At 42.8% G+C, this 20,190-nt stretch overlaps 1 pseudogene across 1 annotated transcript in view; it reads left to right on the forward strand.

Moving 5' to 3' along the window:
• Window positions 1–20,190, forward strand: part of LOC147092727 (NACHT, LRR and PYD domains-containing protein 3-like) — a 1,209,123-nt pseudogene that overhangs the window by 304,667 nt on the left and 884,266 nt on the right. The window contains exon 9 of the transcript XR_015075069.1: window positions 11,694–11,709. The product of XR_015075069.1 is annotated as an NACHT, LRR and PYD domains-containing protein 3-like (transcript). The remainder of the gene's footprint in view (window positions 1–11,693; window positions 11,710–20,190) is intronic.

Consider the following 20,190-nt stretch of genomic DNA (forward strand, 5'->3'; position numbering starts at 1 on the left):
ACTGAATTAGTACATGTGTGCGGTAAACAAGTGAAAGTTCAGCATCGCTGGCCGGTTAAACCTCATACAAAGTGCTGACATTTCTCCTTTTCTTTTCCTCTTTCTATTAAATGTTTGATACCCGATTCCATTCATTGTGGGCCTGGGAAACTCTGAAAATAAAATGAATTGGCTCCTCGGTGCGTGTTAGCTCAACTGTTAAATACAGCCTACTTCTATCTACCCTGTCGCATCTGCCCATAATTGTAAACACATCTATCATATCGCTCCATAATATATGTTCATAGAATCATCGAACTTTACAGCACAGAAGGAAGCCATTTTGGCCCATCCTGTCCCCGCCGGCCGACAAAGAGCGATCCAGCCTTTTCACACTTTCGAGCTCTTGGTCCATAGCCTTGTAGGTTATGGCACTTCACGTGCACATCCAAGCACTTTTTAAATGTGATGCGGGTTTCTGCCTCTACCACCCTTTCAGGCAGTGAGTTCTAGACCCCCACCACCCTCTGGGTGAAGAAATTTCCCCTCAAATCCCCTCTAAACCTCCTACCAATTACTGTAAATCTATACACCCTGTTTGTTGACACCTCTGCTAATGGAAATAAGACCTTCCTATCCATTCTATCTAGGCCCCTCATAATTTTATACACCTCAATAAGGTCTCCCCTCAGCCACCACTGTTCCAAAGAAAACAAACCTAGCCTATCCAGTCTTGCCTCATAGCTAACATTCTCTACTCCCGGCAACATCCTTGTAAATCCCCTCTGTAACCTCTCTACTGCAATCACATTTTTTCTGTAATGTGGTGACCAGAACTGCATGCAGTACTCTAGCTGTGGCCTAACTAGTGTTTTATACAGTTCAAGCAAAACCACCCGGCTCTTATATTCTATGCCTCGACTAATAAAGACACGTATTCAGTATGCCTTCTTAATCACCTTATCTATTGGCCTGCTCTCGTCAGGGGTCTGTGGACCAGCATTTCAAGGTCCCTTTGTTCCTCTACACTTCTCACTGTCCACCATGTAATGTGTATTCCCTTGTGTTGTTAGCACTTCCCAAAGACATTGGGCAAGAAATTAGGATAGGGTGCTTGCCACGCGTGCAAGCCCCCGATCTGCACTCACCCTGCATGCTGACATCTGTAGCCCGGGCCTGCTTGCATTCCCTGTCACTGGCCCGGTACCGATGTCGGCGCGATGTGCTTACCTGATCCAGCGGCGTAGTTAATGCGATGTGCCAGCTGAGATCAGGTGAGCACTGTACAACCAATCAGGGGAGGGGAAACTCATTCATGAGTTTGATAGTAAAGACTGTCAAACTCATGAAAAGTACGGGCACTCAAAAGACTAGTTTAACTTTAATTAAAATTAAAAAAAAATCCCAATAATTAAATAAACTATAAATACCTTTAAAAACTATTTAAAACAATTAATAAAATTTTTGAAATTTTTTTTTTTTACGAATTCGTGTCTAAAAATAAACTTACCTTATTGTAAAGTCCTTAAAAACAATCAAGCTGTGGAAAAAATGTAATAATTTTAAATAATAGACCACTTACCTTCAAGAATCCACTGCTTACACCTCCTTTTTTCATTTACAAAAAGTACAGTCTCTTGCACACACGCAAACCTGTCTAAACGAAGGAAGTTCAACGCGTGCGCGCAGAGTCCTGCGCGCACGCATTGGACCTCTTAACCCCTTAGTTCGGTGTAGAGGAAATGCCGGTTTCCCACGCATGCGCTGTGCGTGCTGGAACCTGGCACTTCCAACAGGCCCACGCGTGAGTACACCATCCGTACTCAAGCGTTGGGACCGGAATTACTGCACCATTACCTCACACTTCCCCGGATTGAATTCCATTTGCCACTGTTCTGCCCACCTGACCAGTTCACTGATATCTTCCTGCAGTCTACAGCTTGCTTCATCATTACCAACCACACAGCCGATTTTAGTATCACCTGCAAACTTCTTAATTATACCCCCTACATTCAACTCTAAGTCATTGATATATGCCACAAAAAGGGAAGGGACCTAGTACTGAGTCCTGCAGAACCCCACTGGCAACAGCCTTCCAGTCACACAAACGCCCATCAACAATTACTCTTTGCTTCCTGCCTCTGAGCCAATTTTGGATCCAACTTGCCACTTTGCCCTGGATACCATGGGCATTTACTTTCGTGACCAGTCTGCCATGTGGGACCTTATCAAAAGCCTTGCTCAAATCCATATACACTACAACGCCCTCTTTGACCCTCCTTGTTACTTCCTAAAAGAATTAAATCAAGTTATTCACACATGACCTTCCCTTACCAAATCCATGCTGACTGTCCTTGATTAATCCGTGTCTTTCTAAATGAAGATTTATCCTCTCCCTAAGAACGTTTTCCAATAATTTACCCACCACCGAGGTTAGGCTGACTGGCTTGTAATTACTCGGTCTATCCCTTTCTCCCGTTTTAAACAAAAGTACAACGTTAGCAGACCTCCAGTCCTTCGACACCACACCTGTAGCCAGAGAGGATTGGAAAATGATGGTCTGAGCCTCTGCTATTTCCTCTTTTGCTTCGCATAACAGACTGGGACACATTTCATCGGGGCCTGGGGATGTGTTCATTTTCAAAGCTGCTAAGTACCTTAATACTTATTCTCTCACGATGTTGGTTTCATCTATTATTTCACTCTCCTCCCTGATTGCAATATCTGCAGAGCCCTCTCTTTTGGAAAACAGACGAAATGTATTAATTAAGAACCATCCACACGTCTTCTGCCGCCACATACACATTAGCTTTATGGACTCTAATAGGCCCTTCTCTTTCTTTAATTATCCTCTTGCTCTTAATGTATTTATAAAACATCTTTGGCTTTTCCTTGATTTTACTTGCAAAACTTTTTTCATGCTCTCTCTTTGCTTTCCTAATTTACTTTTAATTGCACCCTTGCACTTTCTATACTCCTCTAGAATTTAAGCAGTATTGAGCCCTCGGTATCAGTCATAGGCCTCCCTTTTTTTCTTTAGCCTACCCTCATATGTCTCCAGACATCCAGGGGGTTCTAGATTTGTTAGTCCCACCCTTTTTCTTTAAGGGAACATACATGCTCTGAACTCGCAGGGTTTCCTCCTTGAATGCGTCCCACTGCTCGGACACTGATTTACCTGCAAGTGGCTCTTTCCATTCCAGTTTAGCTAAATCCCATTTCAGATCAGCAAAATTGGTTGTTCCCCAATTGAAAATTTGTATTCCTGGTCTAACATTGCCCCTTTCCATAACTACCATAAATCTAACTGAATTATGATCACTAGCACCAAAATGCTCCCCCACTGATACGCCTTCTACCTGCTCAGCTTCATTCCCTAAAACTGAGTACAGAACCACTTCCTTCCTTGCTGGATTTGTTCCAGACTGGCTAAAAACGTTCTCCTGAATGCATTTTAGGAAATCCACACCCTCTATACCATTCACACTAATTTTATCCCAGTTTTATTAGGGTAGTTGAAATCCCCTACTATTGTTGCCCTATAGTTCTTGCACTTCTCAGAAATTTGCTTACATATTTGCTCTTCTATCTTCCTCTGATTGCTTGAGGTCTATAGCACACTCCCAGCAGTGTGATCGCCCCTTTTTTGTTCTTCAATTCAACCCTTATAGCCTCATTTAATGATCCAACTAACATATCCTCCCTCCTCACAGCTGTAATTGATTCTTTTAACAGTACTGCTACCCCAACCTTTATTACCCCCACTCTATCCCGTCTGAAAACCTTGTAACTAGGAATGTTGAGCTGCCATGCCTGACCTTCTTTCAGCCATGTCTCAGTAATGTCTATAAAATCATACAACCAAGTGTCTATCTGTGCTCTCAGCTAATCTGCCTAATTCCCTATACTTCTTGCATTGCAATACTTCACAGTTAGCACTGCCAAACTGACTTGTTGACTATTGTCGAGCCCTTGAATCCTCTGTCTTCCAAATTGACTTTCTACGTTTCTACTTTCTAATTTCAGCTTTGCTTCCCTCCCTTCTGAAACTATTATCAGATTCCCATCCCCCTGCCAAGCTAATTTAACCACCACCCCCATCTGAACAGCACTACCAACCCGACCCCGCGTTCTAATGAAAAAAAACGGCCTGATTCCAAGTAGTTTTTTCTACTTGTTTTTCAGCTACCAGGCAACTTCCTGGTGAATCTGTTTTGTACAACCTCTGGAGGCTCAATCTCCTCCCTGAAGCATGTAGTGCGATACTGCACACAGTACCCTAATGCTACAGCCATGTCTGTTGTTCTTCATTGCAAAGTGAATAAATAAAAGAAAGGTCTTCGACCTGAAACATTGGCTCTGTTTTTCTCTCCACGGATGCTGCCTGGCCTGCTAAGTTTTTCCAGCGTTTTCTGTTGTTATTTCGTATTTCCAGCATCTACATTATTTTGCTATTGAAATAAAAGAGGGTTCCGGGTCACGGAGGTCATAAAGCAAAATAAATTTTTCGGCGGAATTCTTTCTGCTGAAGAAGTGAGGGGAGTGCGGCAAACTAGGTCAATTTTCCCTCGAGGATTGGATCACTGGCTTTCTGAATGTTATTTAATATTGATGTCGCTAGTCTAACTCCCTCAAACGTGTATGTGGACAGGTTGTCAAGGTGCAATTAGAGTGGGAAGAGGCTCCCGTGAAGTATAAACACAGCATAGACCACTTGAGCCAAAAGGACTCTTCTTCTTCTTATCATGTCCATGGACAGTCTATACATAGCCCAGCCAGAACTGGACACATCTTGGCGCCTTGTTGTTGAATTCGGCAAGATCTGCAACAGTGCAGGGTTCCTCTAACGATGGGCATTGCAGGAGATGTTGCATAGTCTGTGCCTCAGTTCCACATTCACAAGTTGTTGGGCTGGTTGAATATCCCCATTTGCTTTGTGACACATTTGGGCAACCTACACCGGTCCTAAGTCTGTTAAAGCACTTCCAGGTTGCCCAGTTGCAATTAGCTCCTGGGGGAAGGCTTTCATCAAGTAAAATTTCCATCGCTGGAGGTTGTTCAAGACTGGCGAGCCAATCTTTCCACAAGGTGATGCGGGCTTCAGATGAGGTTGATTGTAATGGAACAACACTGTTCATGAAGCTCTTTCTTGACTTTAGGCAGCTGGGTGCAGGTGTATGACAATCCAGAGGGTGTCTCTCATCTAATGTTTGATGGAGTCATTCTTTCTTGCTGGCTACCGTTCTTCTTATATCAGGGGGAGTGATACCCGCCAGGATATATAGGCTGTTGGTGTTTGTTGGTTTTAAGCAACCTGTGATAAATCGGCAGCTTGCATGCAGAACGGCATCCATCTTTTTGGCATGAGTAGACCTTTCTCATGCAGGGCAGGCGTATTCAGCAGTGGAATAGCAAAGAGCAAGTGCACTGGTTCGCAATGTTTTCAGAAGGAGTGATTCTCAGCTGCAGTTTTTATGTAATTCGAATCTGCCCGGAACAGTCACAAACTACAACCTCCGTGATTGTGACCAAGGTGTGTAACCCTTCCATGTCCATCATTCACCTTTCCACAACATTTTGAAATGGCATCATTTGGCATCCTTTTCCATGTAATGGCCTCCATTGTCCATCCCATAAAACTGATCCTCGTGTGCTTACTGTCCTAGCTGTCCGATCGCAGATAGCCGATCTCCAGCAATGGTTAACTTTCAGCCATCAATCCCTCCCGTTAGCCAACTTTGAAACTATGCTGCTGCTTCTGGTGCCTGGTAACCGATTACTATAGCACCAGGGACAGATTTGATAGGTTCAGTGTGCTGTTCTAGCAATTGGCGGTGGATTCAAACCTCAGTGCTGAGATCGCCTCATTGACTAGGCGAGGCTGTATCATAGAATCGTAGCATGATAGAGCACAGAAGGAGAACATTCAGCCTATCTTGTCTGTGCTGGCTATGTGGAAGATCTATCCAGTTATTATGACTGTCCCTCTCCTTTCCCCATAGCCCTGTAAATGTTTTGCCTTCTAGTATTTATCCACTTCTCTTGTGAATGTTACAACAGAATCTGCTTCCACCACCCTTTCGGGTAATGCATTCCAGATCACACCAACTCGCTGTGTAACAGAATGTTTTCCCCAGGCACCTGTGGTTATTTTGCCACTAACTTTATATCTGCGTCGTCTGTTTACCAACCCTTCTGCCACAGGAAACAGTTTCTCCTTATTTACTTATCAATACCATTCATGATTTTTAACACCTCTATGCAATCTCCGCTTAACCATCTCTGCTTGAAAGGGAACCAACCAGTCCCTCCCCATAACTGAAGTCGCTCAACCTTGGTACAATTCTCTCAAATCTCTTCTGCATCGTCTCCAAGGCCTTGATATCCTTACTAAAGTTTGGTGCCCAGAATTGAAAACAATACTCCAGCTGAGACCTAGCCAGTCTTTTATAACAGATTAACTTAACTTCCTTGTTTTTATTCGCTATTACTCTCGTCCTAAAGCCAAGGGCATTGTGTATGGTGATAGCACTTGATTAAAGAGCACTGTAGGAGGTGAGGACATGCACCACTGTTCCACTAATATTTAACTAATGTCCAAAGTTACCAGTTGTGTAACTTTAAGCAGATTGGTGATGCACAATATGTATGTTTGGAATATCTTTAGAGGTCTTACAATCTCCGGAAATGCCTTAAACACATAACTGATTTGATCTGACGGCTGTTTTACAATTATAATTCTCCACTTGTGCACATGTCTCGCTGTGAGCATGTCTACACACGTGCATCCAATCAAACTCTCAGTCAGCGTCCTTTCCTTTCCCCACTGGGGAAATGTAAAAGTGATTCAATCTCAGATTTCTACAAATTATTTGAAGTTATACTCCGACATTAAATTATAGTGAAGTTTGAGACCTTGTAAATTTCTGTTGTAAGATTCAGTTTCCTGCTGTTTCACACACGCAGACACTGGTAGAATAAACACATGACAGCAGCAAATGTACAGTGCAGAAGCAAGATGAATACAGAAAGTACAGAGGAGAAATGTAAAAGGAAGTATGAGAAAAGATAAGTGGTAATATAATAGGGAACACTAAAGTCTTTCTTATATATATAAAACATAAAAGGTTCGACGATTAAGTACCAACATGGGAATTTCCAAGTGGGCATAGCTGAGGGGTCAAATTAATACTTTGCAACTGTCTTCACTAAATAACATGACACTGCCAATGTTACAGTAAAGGAGAAGGAGTTATAGAAATTGGACAGGATATTAATAGACAAAGAGGGTACTAACGTGGTTGACAGCACCCAAAGTGTAAAAGTCACGCGGGCTGGGGGTGATGCATCCTGGGTTGCTGCGAAAGTAAGGCTCTGGCCACAATCTTTGAATCCTGCTTGGATAAGGGAGTGGTGCCAGAGGAGTGGAGTTTTGCAAATTTTACACCCATCTTCCAAAATGGGGAGTGTGATAAACCAAGTAACTACAGGCGAGTCACTTTAACACCATTGTTGAGGAAACTTCCTGAGACAACTCATTTAGACAATGGCCAGAGAAAAAAATAATTGTCATGTGCACGAACATTGGTTAATAAATGACAGCCAAAACAGGTTTGTTAAAGGCAAATCGAGTCTGACTTGGTTTATTTCTATGATGAAATAAGGGAGTGGACTGATGAAGGTTCCACAGTTGATGTCGTGAATATGGAATTTCAGAAGGGGTTTGAGAAAGTAACACATAATAGACTTGTTGGAAAAATTGAAGCAAATGTTATTAAAGCTGCAATGTTAGCGTGGATACTAAATTAGCGAAGGGGCAGAAAGCTGAAAGTTGTGGCGAACCAATGATTTTCAGGCTGTAGAGAAGTATACATTGGTATCCCCAGGAGTCAGTATTATGAGCATTGCTATTTTTTATATATATTAAAGACCTGGGCTTGGGTATACAAGGCATCATTTCAAAGTTTGCAGATGACTCGAATCTCAGAAAAGTCATAAACCCTGAGGAGGATGGCAGAAGAATTCAGGAGATCATAGACAGTCTGGTGAAATGGGCAGACATATGGCAGGTGAAATTTTACGCAGAGGAGTGTGAGGTGGTGCATTTTGGAAGAAAGAATGAAGTAATGCAATATAAATAAACTGGTATAATAGTAGAGGGGATGCAAGAACAGACAAACATGGTGGCATACATACAGAAATATTTGAAGGTGGCAGGATAATTTCATAAGGCTTTTAGAAAAGTATACAGAATCACTGGCTTTATAAGTAGAAATATAGGAATATAATAACGTAGGAACAGTAGGATATTCATTCGCTCGAGCCTGTTCCGCCATTCAGTTCCATCATGGCTGATCGTTATCTTAACACCATTTACCCGCCTTGGATCAATTTTCGTAAATACCCTGGTCAAGCAAAAATCTATCAAACTCAGTCTTGAAATTTTCAATTGACGCCCAGCCTCAACAGCTGTTGAGGGTGCGTGTTCCAGATTTCCACTAACATTTGTGTGAAGAAATGCTTTCTAACATCATACCTGAACGGTCGAGCTCTGCTTATAAGGATATGCCACGTTGTTCTGGGCTCGTCCACCAAAGGAATTACTTTAACTCTGTTTAAATTATCAAGTCCTTAGATCATCTTAAACAGTTCAATTAGATCACCTCTTAATATTTTATAATCAAGGGAATATAAGCTTCGTCCATGCAATCAGTCCTCATAATTTAACTCTCAGCTGTACCACCACCAAATCCAAGATATCCTTCCTGAGGTCCAGTGCCCAGAACTAACCACAGTTCCCTCAATGGGGTCAAACCAGAGCTCTGTTTAGCTGGAACATAACATCTACCCATTTGTATTCCAGCCCTCGAGATAAAGCACGATGCTCCATTAGCCTTTTTACTTAATTTTACCTATCCACTAACTTCTAATGATTTCTGTACTTGGAGTACTAATTCTCTCTGCTCATTTTAGAAAATACTCTGATCTCTCTCTTTTCAGGTCCAATGTGAAATTACCTCACACTTTCCCACGTTGAACTCCTGCTGCCATAGTTATGCCCATAGAGTAAACACGCAACAAAATGATTAACCATAATCAAACCCTGTTTATGCCTCAACTGGAGCATTGTGTCCAATTCTGGGCACCACATTTTATGAAGGCTTTCAATGCCTTGGCGATGGTGGAGAGGAGATTTACTAGAATGGGAACAGGGATAAGGGACTTCAGCTACATGGAGACACTGGAGAAGCTGGAATTGTTCTCCTTAGAACAGAGAAGTTTAAGAGTAGATTTAGTAGAGGAGTTAAAAACCTTGAAGGTGTTTTGATAGAGTAACAAAGAAACAACTGTATCCACTGACAGAAGGGTCGATAAACAGATAATGCAGATTTAATGTAATTGACAAAACAGCCAGAGGTGAGATGAGGAGATTGTTTTTAGGTATCGCATTATTATGATCTGAATGCAATGCCTGAAACAGTGGTGTGAGCGAGCCAATAGTAACATCTAAAACTGAATTAGTTAAGTAGAGGAAGGGGAGAACATTAGCAGTGCTCTGGGGAGAGAGCAGGAGAGTGGGACAAATTGGATTGCTCGTTCAATGATTCGGTACAGGTACGTTGTGCCGAATGGCCTCATTCAATGTTTTATGATTCCATGTTTCTATGTTATCGACTGCCATCTCTTTGTTGTGAAGTGAGTAATAAACGATAAATGTACTTGAAAGCTATTTACAGAAGGAAACCTTTAGCTTGTGAAATTGCTTTTGGAATGTTTATTCTGTTGACCAGCAAAGGATGACCAAAAATTGATAAAAAGGAAGAAAATAGAATATGAGAGTAAATTAGCTTGAAACATATAAACGTTTGCAAGTCCTTCTACATGCATGTAAAAAGGAAGAGAGTAACACAAGCAAGCATTGGTCACTTAGAGGCAGGGACAGCGGAAATTATAATGGGAAATTAGTAAATGGCAGAGATTTTAACAAATGTTTTGTATCTGTCTTTACAGTAGAAGACCCTTATAGCATAGCAAAAATAGCAGGGAACCAAATGGCTAATGAGCATGAGGAAGTTAACATAATTCATACCAGTAGAGAAAAAGTACTTGAGAAACTAACATGCCTAAAAGCCGACAAATTCCTTGGACCTGATGGCCTCGATCCTAGGGGTCACAAAATGATGGCTGCAGAGACAGTGGATACACTGTTTGTGATCTTCCAAACTTCCCTAGATTCTGGAATGGTCCCAGCAGATTGGAAGGTAGCACATGTAACCCCGCTATTCAAGAAATAGGGAAGAGAAAACAGGGAACCACAGGTCAGTTAGCCTGCCATCAATCGTTGGGAAGATGCTGGAATCCAATATTAAGGAAGTGGTTTCAGGGCACTTAGAAAATCTTAATATGATTAGGCAGAGTCAACATTGGTATATAAGAACATAATATAAGAACATAAGAAGTAGGAGCAGGAGTAGGCCATACAACCCCTCGGGCCTGCTCCGCCATTCAATATGATCATGGCTGATCCAAACTTAGACTCACATCCACTTCACTGCCCGCTCCCCATAACCACTAATTCACTTATCAACTAGGAAACTGTCTATCTCCGTTTTAAATTTATTTAATGTCGCAGCTTCCACAGCCCTCTGAGGAAGCAAATTCCATAGATTTACTACCCTCTGAGTGAAGAAGTTTCTCCTCATCTCAGTTTTGAAACGGCAGCCCCTTATTCTAAGATTATGCACCCTAGTTCTAGTCTCACGCAACAGTGGAAACATCCTCCCCGCATCCACCCGATCAAGCCCCCTCACAATCTTATATGTTTCAATAAGATTGCCTCTCATTCTTCTGAAGTCCAATGAGTAGAGGCCCAACCTACTCAACCTTTCCTCATAAGTCAACCTGCTCATCTCCAGAATCAACCAAATGAACCTTCTCTGAACAGCCTCGAGAGCAAGTATATATTTTCTTAAATATGGAAACCAAAATTGTATGCAGTATTCCAGGTGTGGCCTCACCAGTACCCTGTATAACTGAAGCAAGACTTCCCTGCTTTTATACTCCATCCCCCTTGCAATAAAAGCCAAGATTTCATTGGCCTTCCTGATCATCTGTTGTACCTGCATACTAACTTTTTGTGTTTCATGCACGAGGACCCCCAGATCCCTTTGTACTGCAGCACTTTGCAGTTTCTTTCCATTTAGATAATAACTTGCTCTTTGAATTTTTCTGCCAAAGTGCATAACCTCACACTTTCCAACAATATATTCCATCTGAAAAATTTCAGCCCACTCACTTTGCCTGTCTATGTCCTTTTGCAGGTTTTTTATGTCCTCCTCACTCACTGCTTTCCCTCCCATCTTTGTATCGTCGGCAAACTTGGATACATTGCACTTGGTCTCCTCCTCAAAATCGTTAATATAGATTGTAAAGAGTTGGGGTCCCAGCACTGACCCCTGCAGAACACCACTAGTTACTGATTGCCAACCTGAGAATGAACCATTTATCCCCACTCTCTGTTTTCTGTTAGATAGCCAATCTTCCACCCATGCCGGTATATTACCCTCAATCCCGTGATTTTTTATCTTTTTTTTTATTCATTGATGGGATGTGGGTGTCGCTGGCTAGGCGTGCATTTAGTGCCCATCCCTAATTGACCTTGAGAAGATGGTAATGAGCCAGCTTCTTGAACTGCTGCAGTCCATATGGTGTAGGTACACCCACAATGCTGTTAGGAAGGGAGTTCCAGGATTTTGGCCCAGCGACAGTGAAGGGACGGCGATACAGGCCCAAGTCAGGATGGTGTGTGGCTTGGAGGGGAACTTGTAGGTGATGATGTTCCCATGCATCTGCTGCCCTTGTCCTTCTAAGTGGTAGAGGTCGCGGGTTTGGAAGGTGCTGTTGAAGGAGCTTTGGCGAGTTGCTGCAGTGCATCTTGTAGATGGTACACACTGCAGCCACAGTGCACCGGTGGTGGAGGGAATGAATGTTGAAGGTGGTGGATGGAGTGCCAATCAAGCGGGCTGCTTTATCCTGAATGGTGTCGAGCTTCTTGAGTGTTGTTGGAGCTGCACTCATCCAGGCAAGTGGAGAGTATTCCATCACACTCCTGACCTGTGCCTTGTAGATGGTGGAAAGGATTTGGGGAGTCAGGAGGTGAGGCACTCACCACAGAATTCCCAGCCTCTGGCCTGCTCTTGTAGCCACAGTATTTATATGGCTGGTCCAGTTCAGTTTCTAATCAATGGTAACCACCAGGATGTTGATAGTGGGGGATTCAGCGATGGTAATGCCATTGAATGTCAAGGGGAGATGGTTAGAGTCTCGCTTGCTGGAGATGGTCATTGCCTGGCACTTGTGTGGTGCGAATGTTACTTGCCACTTGTCAGCCCAAGTCTGAATGCTGTCCAGGTCTTGCTGCATATGGACACGGACTGCGTCAGTATCTGACGAGTCTTGAATGGTGCTGAACAGTGTGCAATCATCAGTGAACATCCCCACTTCTGACCTTATGATGGAGGGAAGGTCATTGATGAAACAGCTGAAGATGGTTGGGCCTAGGATACTGCCCTGAGGAACTCCTGCAGTGATGTCATGTGTTTGAGATGAATGAACTCCAACAACCACAGCCAACTTCCTTTGTGCTAGGTATGATTCCAACCAATGGAGAGTTTTCCCCTTGATTCCGATTGACTTCAGTTTTGCTAGGGCTCCTTGATGCGACACTCGATCAAATGCTGCCTTGATGTCAAGGGCAGTCACTCTCACTTCACCTCTTGAGTTCAGCTCTTTTGTCCATGTTTAGACCAAGGCTGTAATGAGATCAGAAGCTGAGTGGCCCTGGCAGAACCCAAACTGGGCGTCAGTCAGCAGGTTATTGCTGAGTAAGTGCAGTAACCTTTTGTGTGGCACCTTGTCCAATGCCTTTTAGAAGTCCAAGTACACCACATCCACAGGTTCCCCTTTATCCACCCGGTTTGTTACGTCCTCAAAGCATTCGAGCAAATTTGTCAAACATGACTTCCCCTTCATAAAACCATGCTGACTCTGTCCGATTAAATTATGCTTATCCAAATGTCCTGTTACTGCTTCCTTAATAATGGACTCCAACATTTTACCAACCACAGATATTAGGCTAACTGGTCTATGGTTTCCAGCCTTTTGTCTACCTCCCTTTTTAAATAAGGGCGTTGAGGATGCAACTAACCGGGTAGATAAACGGGAAACACTGGATGTAATATATTTGGACCCACTGTCAAAAAAAGCACTTTCCCACCCGACTCGCCACCAATCGCGCCCGCTGACTCCATGCAAAATTCCGACCAAAGAGCCTGCAAAGGGATATGAACAGGTTGAGAGTGTGGGCAATAAGGTGGCAGATGGAATATAATATGGAAAAATGGGAGGTTATTGACTTTCGTAGGAAGAATAGAAAAATAATATATTTTTTAAATGTTGAAAAATGTTGAAAAACTATTAAATGTTGGTAATAACAACAGAAAACGCTGGAAAAACTCGGCAGGCCAGAGCAGCGTCCGAGGAGAGAGAAACAGTGTTAACGTTTCAGGTTGAGGATATTTCGTCAGGACTGATGATTCTCTACTGATATGAATTACGATAAATTCCTCATGCTCATTAGCCACTTGGTTCTGATGAAAGGTCTTCAACCTGGAAAATTTAACTCTGTTTCTCTCTCCTCGGATGCTGCCTGGCCTGCTGAGTTTTTTCCAGCGTTTTCTTTTGTTATTTCGGATTTCCAGGCATCTGCAGTATTTTGCTATCATATTAAATGTTGGTGTTCCGTGTGATTTAGGTGTCCTCATACAGGAAACTTAGAGAGTTAGCATGCAGGTACAGCAAGCAATTGGAAAGACGAATGGCATGTTGACCTTTACTGCAAGCGGGTTTGAGTACAATGGTAAGGATGTCTTGCTTCATTTGAACAAGGCTTTCTTGAGAGCACACCCGCAGTACTGTCCACAATTTATTCCTCTTATCTGAAGAATTACATACCTGCCTTGGAGGTGGTGCAATGGAGGTTTACTAGATTGGTTCCTGGGATGATAGGGTTGTCCTATTAGGAGAGAGGGAGTAGATTGTGTCTATACTCTCTGGAGTTTAGAAGAATGAGAGGTGATCTCATTGAAACATATAAGATTCTGAGGGAGATTGACAGGGTAGATGCTGAGCGGCTGTATCCCCTGGTGGGAGAGTCTAGAACTAGGGGGCATAGTCTCAGGATAAGAGGTCAGTAAATTAAGACTGAGATGTAGTGGAATTTCTTCACTCAGAGGGTTGTGAGTCTTTGAAATTCTCTACCACAAAGGGCTGTGGATGTTGAATCATTGAGTATATTCAAGGCTGAGATAGATAGATTTTTGGACTCTAGTGGAATCAAAGGATGTTGGTACGGGGCAGGAAAGTGGAGTTGAGGTTGAAGATCAGCCGTGAGCTTATTGAATGGCGAGCAGGCTCAAAGTTGGTTATGGCCTACTCCTGCTCCTAATTCTTATGTTTTTATGTTCTTAAATGAGGCATCTCCCAGTAAATTAATTCCTGAAGGATCATCTTTAGTTACCTGATCCATTATGTTAGCTTTGAACCACTACACAAATAAACAGCAATTTCGCTACATTAAATTACAATAATGGTGCTCGGTATACTCCCGGCCCTTATCTTTAGCTGCAGCTCAAGATTGTGTTTCCAGAGAGTCCGGTTAAGTTAGCATTGTGGGTTCTGTAGGTTAATGAACACACCCTGGTTAAAAATCAGTTACACATCACAGTCATAAACACGAACTTCAGCCTGATCAGCACAATCCCTCCGTGCCATGTTCTCTGGTGCAGGACTGAAAATGAATCACACACGATTTTATTCGGATTGAATTGTACTGAATAATTACTGACGTTTTAGCCAACTCTTCCATCTGCGGTTCCAATGACCCCACAGAGACACAGAGTTCTGTAGCCTGATGCAGTTCCGTGTCCTCAATTCGATTTCATTGCTCAGCATAAACGCTGCTTGTTATCAGAGTATAAAAGGGCAGAGATAGCAAGGACAAAGATCGCTGTTAGTTTATTGGGATCAAACATCAGAGGGAAGGGCACAGTGAGCTCCCGGAGTTAACACGGTAAAGTTTTGGAATTGCCTTCCTTTCGATCATTAGCTGTTCCTATGACCAGATTCTAACACTGTGTAAATGTAATTGATTCTGACCCCGGCTCTATTAATCTGGTTATCAGGGTTTTTACAATGTTACCCTGATCTGGATTGACATGGATTGCTACAATTCGCGTCACATGACTGGGTACAGGTTACTTTTCAATGATGGTCATTTAGCAGCAACAGTGCAATGATTATAAAATCTGGGAGATAATGTTGTTCACACCCATGAGTATTAAGTTCCGGCTTTCACTTAATGGAACTGAATCAGCAAATCTGTGCAGTAAACAAGAAAATGGTTGGTAACATTGACCAGTTAACCTTAATTGGTTGTGTTGTAAATTCATTTTTTTATTTCATTGTATAAGTGTCTGTCAGCGGATTCAATTCATTATGAGACTGAGACAGGCTGAAAAATTAATGAATTTCAGAATAAGAATTCGCATTTAACATAAGCGATAAAACATTCTAATGTATCTCTGACTCCTCTGTGTCTGATTCGCCTTCCTCCTTCTCCGTGCAGCTCTTTCCAATACTTCATGTCCGGTTCTCCACCTGTTCCTGATGTCTCCTTCCCTCCCCCACCTGCTACAATCCTAATTATCCCCTTTGCCTTCCTTTTCTCCTGCACACTTCTTGATTCAATCGAAGAATCCGTTCGCCCTCCGGCTCTATATCTGATGCTCCCTAACCTGCCCTTTCCATCTATTCGTTACCTGATTACGTTGCCTGCTTCCCTCTCCATTCTGCTACATGTCTGATTCCCCATTCACCACACAGGACCAAATTACTCCAGCATAACACTAAGTGTGCGCATAATCCCCCATATCCTATAGAGTCCCTCTCCTATTATCTTCACCGAATGCGGTTACCAATTGGAAACATGGCACCCACAATGCCAGGCGAGCAGCCGCCTCATGTCTGTCTTCAATATTCCTTTCTTTTTGCTCACACATCTCCCTAATGAAAAAATCCATTGTTTCTCATTCTACCCGATGGTTTTATCTTTTGTCTCCCGCTGCCTCAAATAGGCCCTGGTTGGTCTTTTTGACCCAGTGTAATCCTATGGTGACGTTGCTGCTAGGATTGTGCTAACAATGCAATTGCAGGATTTTGAGTCAACAACGATGAAGAAACCGTGATATGTGTCCAGGTCAGGATGGCCTGTGACTTACAGAGGATATTGCAGCAGCAGGTACTTCAAGATTTTGCTGCTCTTACCCTTATCAGTGATAGAGATAATTGGTCTGAGCGGTGATGTCAAGTTAGGCTTGTTGATTTGCAGTGGATAATACAGACTGCAGCAATAGTGCACTGTTGGTGGACGGGGTGGATATTATGGACTTTGAAGCAAGGAGAATATTTTGCCCTGGATAACGCTGAGCTTTATGAGTGGTGTTGTGGGTGTATCCATTTCAGGCAAGTGGTGATAATTCCATCACATTCCTAACTTGAGGCCTAGTGAAGCGGCTCCCAGATATCAGGGGGAGAGACACTTATCGTGGAGAACCCAGTCTCTGCCGTTCACCTGCAGAGTTGATACAGCAGGTGCCGTTAATCTTCTGGTCAATGGATATTTCCAGGATGGTGATGGGGCGGCAGTAGCTGATTATGTTGCCGGAAAATGTTGGAACGTTTTCTTGTATTTTTTCCTGTTGAATCTGGTACTTGCCCGGCAACCCCATGGCACACATGATACCTGCCTCTTGTTAGCCTGGGAAATGTTCTGGTCCTGAAATATGCTGTCAGGGGCTGTTTCATTATTTATGGAGTTGTAAATGGAGCAGGGCACTGCTGAATAAACAGAGAACGGATTGATTCCAGAACGTATGACAGAGCGAACGTTATTTATGAATGTACCTAACCAAGGCTGCATTCAGTGAAAGTCCAGCAGCATCAAATATTATGCTTGGCCATCAACAGCCATGACGATTTTACTCAAAAGGGTTCCTTAGAATTTAGAAGAATGGAAAGTGATCTCTTTGAAACTTATAAAATTCTTAAGAGGCTTGAGAGAGTAAATGTTTGGAGGATGTTTCCCGAGGCTGGGAAGCCTAGAGTAAATGTCACTGTCTCGGAATGAGTAGTCGGCCATTTAGTATTCAGATGAGGAGAGATTTATTCACTCAAAGGTTTGTGAAACTTTGGAATTATCTACCCCAGACGGCTGTGGTTGCTCAGCCTTTGAGTATATTCAAAACAGTGAAGTATACGAAAGGAACCGAGAGATATGGGAATAGTGTGGAAGGTGGACTTGAGGTGGAAGATAAGCCATGATGTTTTTGAATGACGTAATGGCAGAATCCTGCTCCTAGTTGTTATATTCTTTGATTCTTTGCTAGGATGTTGTTAGGACCCAACATCCTCTCTGTGTCCTAATGTCACGTGGAGAGATCTCCATTGACTTGACGCTGGGCTGAATGCTAATGATAGCCACGTTTGATCGTTAAAATTTCACTTTTGGCTGAATCTGCTTCGAACATTGAAACCTTTTCTCCATCACCGGGGTGTTCTTGGACCCGCTCCTGCCATATAATCTCCTGTTGCCAGCCCTATTAATAAATGGATGGGGCAGACAATGCGATGCTAGTTCTTATCCTTTGGCTGTGGACCACTTTAACTAGATCTGCAACACGTTGCTTTTGGCGTTTTGATCTTATTTGCAGTTTCACTAAGTTGGTGCCTCATTCTAGGTTTCAATGCTCTTTTTGGTGCCACGTTGTTTCCTTTTCCTCAAATAAACCCATAGTTGGCATTTTGGCTTGATATGGCGGTAGATTGTAGGATCCTATAGGTCAGGAGATCAGATATTATCTTGGGGTATAACTCTGCGATTGTGAAGGGCCCACTTCACCTTATTAAGGCCCAGTATCTGGCTCTCAGTTATTGTTTCACTTGTACCACTGCACAACAGAGTGTGTTCGCATTGTGGAGTACAGGCTTTGTCAATAGAAGGATTGTGTGATGGTTACACCGATCAAAGCAGTCGTCTACAGACGTATCTCTGACAGGTGCGTTAATGAAGCTGTCATCAAGTAGGTTACTCCATCCTGTCAGCACTCTCACAACTCATGCAGTAGTCTGCGAGATTGCCTTTGTAAATAGAATCTGTATCAGGCTGTTGCTTGAGCAATCTGTGGGGGAGCTCTTCCAAATTAGCAGCAGTCCACAGATGGTCACCACAAAGTATTTTCTGGGTGGGCCGGTCTGGAATTACCTGAGTCTTTTCCTAAGTTGATCCTCAGTGTTGTTGATTGGTCGATATTATAATTACCTTATTTATTTTTCAATCAGATGATCTGAATATCACTTTGATTTCAGCAGACCTGCTGATTATTTTTCAGTCAACATTCTTTCCCAGGCCTGTGTTCTCTTTCACAGGAATGTGACCACCTGGCAATGGAAAGTGAGAAAATACGAATATGAATATAAGAAGAGCGAGCAGTAGTCGGTCATACGGCCCCTAGAGCATGCTCCGCCATTCAATAAGATAATGACTGATCATGGACCTCAACTCCACTTTCCCACGTTCTCTCCATATCCCTTGATTCCCTTAGAGCCCAAATATCTATCTATCTCAGCCTTGAATATAATCAAAGATCAGCGTTGACAACTCCCTGGGGCAGGGAATACCAAAGATTCACAACCCGCTGACCGAAGAAATTCTTCCCCTTCTCAGTATTATATGGCCTACCCCTTATCTCTAGACACTCCAGCCAGGTGAAACAACCTCTCAGCATCGACCCTGTCAATCCCCTTCAGAATCGTGTATGTTTCAATTAGGTCACCTCTCATTCTTCTAAACTCCAGAGAGTATAGTCCCATTCTACACAATCTCTCATCATAGGACAGTCCTCTCATCCCAGGAATCAATCTAGTGAGCCTTGGTTGCACCTGCCTCCAAGGCAATTATAACTTTCCTTAGATAAGGAGAGCAAAACTGTGTAAAGTACTCCAGGTGTGGTCTCACCACGGCGCTATACAATTGTAGAAAGACTTCCTTACTCTTATACTCCAACCCCCTTGCAATAAAGGCCAACATGCCATTTGCCTTCCTTATTGCTTGTTGCACCTGCACGCTAGGTTTCTGTGTTTCTTGCACGAGGACATCCACATCTCTCTGAACATCAACATTTGAAAGTTTCTCACCATTTAAAAAAGTCTGTTTTTCTATTCTTCCTACCAAAGTGAATAATCTTATATTTCCCTACATTATATACCATCTGACACAATACTGCCAACTCACTTAGTCTATCTATATCCCTTTGCACACCCTTCGTGTTCTTTTCAAAGCTTACTGTCCCACCTAGCATTGTATCATCAGCAAACTTGAAACGAAGGATAGAGAGAGCTTTATTAGTAATGTAGGTACATTTATAATCACGTCCATGGATTGTTCCCATTTTTCAAAAAAAAAATTTCCATCAGATACTCTGCAATGCGTAAATCTGGTTTCATGTTTGTTTGGATTAAGTGCAATTGACTCTGTCTAACAGGATCATCTCTCAGACTAAATAGTTGCAAATCCCCCCGGCCTGCTGCACTCCCACAGAGCAGAGTTGCAAACATACAAAATAATCCTGTCTTTTTCGCTCTGCAAGTACCTCTTGTGGAGCCTAAGGAGCTTTATTTCCAGGGTTTGGATTCCACAGATTTGTAGACAGTTTGCGCAAATGTAGCATGGGAGACTTTTAAACTCACTTTTCGATCATTTGAGACCCTTTGATGTGTGTCTGACTCAGGGCACGCCAGGCTCTACGGACACTAGGCAGGGTTGGATGGAAGTAGGCTTTCTGCAGCCTGAGGAATGTTCAAGGTTTGACTGTTCTTTTCACAGAGCACTCACACGTATTCCCGTCTTGCTGGTGAATTGATCATGATGTAATAGCTGGGTCCAGACCACGTCTCGCTGAGAAGTTATACCCAGAAGGTCTGCTCTTTGCTGGCCTTGATTTGGTTTGGCAGTTACTCTATCCTCACTTGCTGTGTGATTGCATTTTTTGGACTATCTCTAGTTTCGTCACCATATCGCTGTTTTAAGACACAATC

This window comes from Somniosus microcephalus, unplaced genomic scaffold, assembly GCF_052327205.1.
Source record: "Somniosus microcephalus isolate GS21.2 unplaced genomic scaffold, FLI_Smic_1.0 unresolved_chr2, whole genome shotgun sequence".
NCBI classification, from domain to species: domain Eukaryota; kingdom Metazoa; phylum Chordata; class Chondrichthyes; order Squaliformes; family Somniosidae; genus Somniosus; species Somniosus microcephalus.